The sequence below is a fragment of the Petaurus breviceps genome, unplaced genomic scaffold, assembly GCF_028583685.1.
Source record: "Petaurus breviceps papuanus isolate PSGF00001 unplaced genomic scaffold, PetGlider_PUasm1.0 379, whole genome shotgun sequence".
Taxonomy (NCBI): Eukaryota; Metazoa; Chordata; class Mammalia; order Diprotodontia; family Petauridae; genus Petaurus; species Petaurus breviceps.
This window is the reverse complement of record NW_027186303.1, coordinates 2,799,001-2,804,945: the sequence shown is the minus strand read 5'-3', so window position 1 is coordinate 2,804,945 and position 5,945 is coordinate 2,799,001. Positions and strand designations below refer to the sequence as shown.

General features: G+C 42.8%; 1 long non-coding RNA gene across 1 annotated transcript in view; it reads left to right on the top strand.

Annotated features, from left to right (window-relative positions):
- The window catches only part of LOC138169806 (uncharacterized), a 9,384-nt gene extending 5,442 nt beyond the window's left edge, over positions 1-3,942 (top strand). Inside the window, exon 2 of the long non-coding RNA XR_011170470.1 lies at positions 3,434-3,942. This is a non-coding gene — a long non-coding RNA (uncharacterized lncRNA). The remainder of the gene's footprint in view (positions 1-3,433) is intronic.
- The last annotated feature ends 2,003 nt before the right edge of the window (positions 3,943-5,945 follow it).

Genomic DNA, 5,945 nt, shown 5'->3' with positions numbered 1-5,945 from the left:
TTCCTTCCTTCCTTCCTTCCTTCCTTCCTTCCTTCCTTCCTTCCTTCTCTTCCCTTCCTTCTTTCCTCCCTCCCTTCCTTCCTTCTTTTCTTCCTTCCTTCCTACCTTCCATCCATCATCCCATCTCAAATAATTAAATGTATTTCACTTCAACATGTGAGTGTCAAAGACACTGCCTTCAGTGACTAGATGGCTTTTGAACTTATTCTAATGCCTGTCACATCGAGCATTTCTCAGAAATATTGATTGACACCATGTAATGTAATACCAAAAGAAGGCAACTTCCCAGGTTCAAAATACCAGCATAGGTGCTCTCTATTTTATTCAGTGACCAACCAAGAACAGAGAAGATTAAAACATGACATCATTCCAAATACAGCATTTACTAAGTGTGATTAAATAATCTCCAAGTACTACCCCACCCCAGGACCTTCCAATCATTCAATCAATTACAAAGTCTCTGTTCTAAATACTTCTCCACCCCTAGGCTATACCTTAATTAAGTCCACCACAAAGCCCCTTTTCTCAAATGGAGATTAGTTTCCAAACATAAGGTAAAATACATTCATTTGCTCAACCATAGAACACAAAAAGGTCAAAAGTTCCCCACCCCTGGATCACAATTGAATCTACCCCAGAGTTACATCAAGTTTAAACACAGCACTTAATACCCAAATGGAGGTCTTTTCTTCATCTTGACAGGAGGCAAGTTCTCAGCAATCTTAGTTCCTGGGGAGACAAGGCTTAGCAAGGCCATAAGGTACATTGCCAGTCCCTTCATGAATTTATCCTCTGTCTGTAGAACAGTCCTAGAACCCCTGAACACATTAGCAAAGCCCTCTCCCAGGATTTCTGTAAACATCCAACAAGAAAATCCTTCTTCAGGGCTCCTGAACCAACAGAAAGGCTCCCAGACCCCTGCAACAACAGTACTGTCCCTCACCAGTGGACAGTATTCATTCTGTCTGCAGGACAGTCTCCAGACCCCTGCAACAACAGTACTGTCCCTCACCAGTGGACAGTATTCACTCTCTGTCTGCAGGACAGTCGCAGGCCTTCTTATCAAACAGCCAGGTTCCAGGACTTCTTCAACAAAAGGACAGTCTTTCACCAGTGGACAAATCTGGCAAAATAACATCAAAACAGACAGACAAAGTACCAGCAAAACAGCCATGTCTCCTCAGTCCTTGGCAGCTCAGGGGGAAGGTCTCAAAAGTCCAGGGCAATTCAAAGCGGCCACCAGCAATTCTCTTAGTCTCTCTCTCTCTCCACGAGGTGCTGCTTCCAAAAAAGATCTTCTGCCTCTCTCTAGTGTCTCTCCAAATCTATGTCACCAGCTCCTCCCAGTCAGGACTTTCTTTTCACATCAAAAAGTCCATCCCACAGGTGGGATTAACAAGCTCTGGGTTTTAATACAATCAATTTGAAAACCAAGCCCAATACAGGGGAATCTCCACATTCCATTACTATCACACACCACTGAAAAATTTTCCGATTTTTTTTTTTAGTACTTATGTGGTCTGTTAGATCAGGGCAACTGAGTTTGATTATGAGTTCAGTATCATTTCTTTCAAGAATTAACTCAACTTTGGGGCTTGAGAAATGGTGAAAGCAGCCCTTGCTCTCATGGTTGCTCTGCCCAAGAAATTTCTTCTCTTCCTCTTTCCTTTCCTTTTTTCCTCCCCCTTCCCCTTCCCTTCCCTTCCCTTTCCTTCCCTTCTTTTTTCTTTATCAGAGGGGGGAGACAAGGCAATCAAGGTTAACTAACTTGCCCAAGGTCAAAAAGAAATTTCTGATATTAACAAGTGAGCCATTCTCTTGATGGGGAAGTGAGCATTCACATCCCTCATCTTGTCCTGTCAGCTTAGCAGAACACTTTATTCAATTATGCTTCTTCCATGACCTCAGATGACTTGACCTCTTGTAAATTCCTTCTGATTCTATCACTTGTCAACCCAGAGCTATTTTTCTCTTCTTTCCTAGGAGACTGAGCTCAATATTGACATGACTGCAATTCCTTCATGGGATTCCTCTGGGACCCTTTGCCATAACTGTCCAGTCCTTCAGAGAAATGTGTCAACATTTTCTCCTATGTTAAAGTCTGATTGCTTCATTTCCATCATGGAGGGGCCAAAGAAGCATATGTGATTTCTCAAAAACATTTCAATCAATAAAAATTTATCTAGTGGTGACTACATGAACTGTCTGTCTATTAAGTTGTGCAATGACTTACAGGGCAGTTAACACTTTTGGAATACTCTGTATAGATCCACTCACACCTGCTTTATGGTCCTTGAGGGCAAAGACTGTCTTTGCCTCTTTCTGTATCCCTAGTGCTTAGCCCCGTGCCCACACAGTAAATATTTAATAAATGTTTGTTGATTGATTGATTGATTTGTCAGAGGCAACTGGGTGACTGGAAGAAAATGCTTCTTTTTTTTTGTAATCTGGTGCCACAAGAAAGTGTCACAGCATGGTAGAATGGCTGCTGTACCTGAGGAGGGCCCAAGAGTCCTGTTGAATTAGTCAGTGATAGAGCCATAACCAAAGTCTGGGCCTCCTGACCTTCCTTCCTTCCTTCCTTCCTTCCTTCCTTCCTTCCTTCCTTCCTTCCTTCCTTCCTTCCTTCCTTCCTTCCTTCCTTCCTTCCTTCCTTTCTTCCTTCCTTCCTTCCTCCCTCCTTCTCTCTCTTCCTTAAACAATAACAACAAACTTCCTTTACACGGTGCTTTACAGTTTTCCAAAAGCCTTACTATTATCTCACAGGATCCTGATAAGCCAGTATCACAGACAAGAAACTGGAAACTCATAATAGAGAGGGAGTGACTTGACTATGGTCACATGACTAATAAGTGGCTACTACAGGACTTTTGCCTTCCTGACTTTTGGATCTTTCAATAAATAATGAGCAAGTATATAGTGGCTTAAATTTTAGGAAATGCTTTGCCCTAGGGGGAGTTCATGAGTGAGCTCAAGCTCCGGTGACATCACAAGGGGGCTATGGTAGCATTTTCATGGCAAATCCAGGGCCGCTGCCACTGTGGGACATCCTTACTCTTCCATCCATGGGGAATACTTAACAAAATAAAAAAAATACAATACGACAAAGATAATGTTAATATGTAGTTTCCTAAATCAAAAGTGGACCACGTGGATCCTTATGTATGGTTTAGTGTACTCCTCTCCCGTTTCTATTTTCATTTGACACCACTGCTCTAGAATTCAACTTCAATTACTCCATGCTGCCCCACATAGTTGGTTTGGTTTGGTTTCCTCCTGGTGTATCATCTTTTATGGTGAATTTTGTATGTAGGGTATGCAGAGGTAGGAAAGAAGTTAGCTCCCTGGAAGCCTTAGGGTCTGATATTTTCTGCCTTGTTCCTTAGGTTCTTGACTTCAATCTGCCATCTTTCTCTCTCTCCTTACCCCACAGAACTTTCTTCCTGAAGAGGGTCATTCTGGGAGACCAACCTTCCTACAGTGAGAGACAGGGAGAACAAGGCGGACTCCTTTCCATAACTCCAATCTGGGACTACCTTTGGAAGATGTCACAGGGTTGCAACTGCCCAACATTACCAGGAGGAAGAGGTGAAAAACTCACTGGGCAAAGGAAGGGAATTCAGGCTAATTTAAATGATTTGGAACCTCTTCTGGATGCTATATAGGAATCCCAGGGGTCTCCACATCTCATCAGCATGGACACGTGCTCCACCTCATTCCTACATAAAGATGACTATAGCCAACATTCTTAGATGTCTTCCTTCACGAAGATGGACAGAGTCTTTATCTCCTGAAAATGGGCAGGGACATCTTATATTTCCTTAAAGATTCACGGAACACCTTTCAAAAGTAGAGATGTCTTTCATTTCTTCCACACCCTTTCTTCTCTATCTTTAGTTCCTTTTGCCTCTAAAGCACGATTAGAGATACCCCCAAATGGAATGGGTTCTTTGTGTTGTACTGAGTTTCTTAATCCTGAGGTCTTCAAGTACACAATGGATGACCACTAGTCAGGGAGGTCCAGAGGTGGATATTGGCTTGTTAAAAGACACACAGGTCATAAGTAGCAGAGGCACAATTAAAACCAAGTTTCTCTGACTACAAATCCTTGATCTCTATGAGGTAAGGTTGAAATTCTGTGAATTAGAGCTAGATTGAGATCTGCAATGGGGAAGGAAGTTCTCATACTGGAGAAACATCAAGATGTTGATTTACCAGATAGCCTTCTTTTTAAAAATATTATAATTAGCATTTTTGTTTGTTTTTACATCATCTTCGTTTCTGAATATAGTTCTCTTGAGTCCACCCTTTCCAGACAGGCATCCCTTGTAAGGAAGGGTATGAAAGGGGAAAAAATAGTCCAGCAAAACCAAAGACCACACCAACAATGTCTGCTGGTATTCCACACCCATAGCTCCCCACCTCTGCATTGAAAGAAGGAGGTGCTTTTTTCTTGTGACTTCTGGGACCTACATTGCTTTATGGACAGTCATCGCGGTAGTATGATTTTGTAATTTGTTGCACTAACAGGACTATACTAATTTGTAGATTAAGTTAGGTGCCCCACACCTGACGGTCCACACCCCCCTGAAGCCGAATCTCACTTGACATTTGGAGCTTTCGTGTATGCATGTGTGTGAAACCTTCGGCTGGATTACCACGTGGATTCAAACCCAACCGCCCTTAGCTCCAGACACCAGGGATTCTCCATCGACGCTGGGAGATGGTGAGGAAAGGAGGGAAGGAGGGAACAGTCAGAGAGACACTGTTTAACACCTGCGGAGGATTAAAGGTATCCTCTAGGCTGGGGGAACTCTCCCTTTTTTAGACAGGGAATTATCAGATCCACCAACTAGTGAGGAAGGGCTCAGAAATATTGATAGAATCTCTGGTGTCTGGAGGGACTTTGCCCTGAGGGAATGTCTGTAAAAACGGCCCAAACTCACACTTGTCTCACGTGGGGAGAGGGAGGTACATACGTGTGTGGTGGTTAGCATGCTGGACCTAGTGGCACGAAGACCTGAGTTTGAATCCTGCCTTAGACACTGATTGGCTCTGACCTTAGCCAATGGTTTAACTTCCCTCTGGAAAGTGTGGATAGCAATATAGCTTACTTCATAGAGTTGTTGATAGGAAGGAAGGGAAGAGAGGAAGAGGGAATGCAAATATGAACCTTTATTGTTATTGAGTGCAAAGGCTCTCCTTGGGCTAGAGGTGGGACACTTGGATTTAAAGGCCTAGGACTGATTATATTAACTGTGTGCTTGTGAGAAGCACTTAACTAACTTCTCTGAGTCTCAGTTTCCTCATCTGTAAAATGGGGGCAATATTAGTATTCACAAGAGGCATTGAGGTATAATAGATAAAGAGTTAGCCTTGGAGTCAGGAAGACCCAGATTCCAATCCTGCCACACAGGCTGTGTCCCTGATCTGCAAACCTCTAAGGAGGTTTCCTTAGAAGAAGTTCCCCATGATGATGAAACACAGGTCTGTTCTTCCTCCCAAAAAAACTTATTCTTACTTCTCCAAGTCTCAGTTTTCTTATATGGAAACTGGGTTCAATAATACTTAATACTCTTTAATTCTCTGAGCCTCGGTTTTCTTATCTATAAAATGAGAGTCATAATACTTGTAATAAACTACTTCCCTGAGGGGTTATGAGGAAAGCATTTGGAAACCTTAAAGTTTGATAGAAATTTAATGTAGCTACAAGTCCTAGATTTAGAGCTGGAGGGAGCTTACATGCTATCTAGTCCACGACCCTAGTTTTACAGAGTGAGAAACTGAGGGTCATACTTTCTCTTCCCTATTCCTTCATCCCTCCCTATTCCTTCCTTCTCTCCCTCCATCCCTTTCTCCCTTCCTTCCTTTCTTCCTCTGTCCCTCCCTCCCTTCCATCTTCCTTCCTTCCTTCCTTCCTTCCTTCCTTCCTTCCTTCCTTCCTT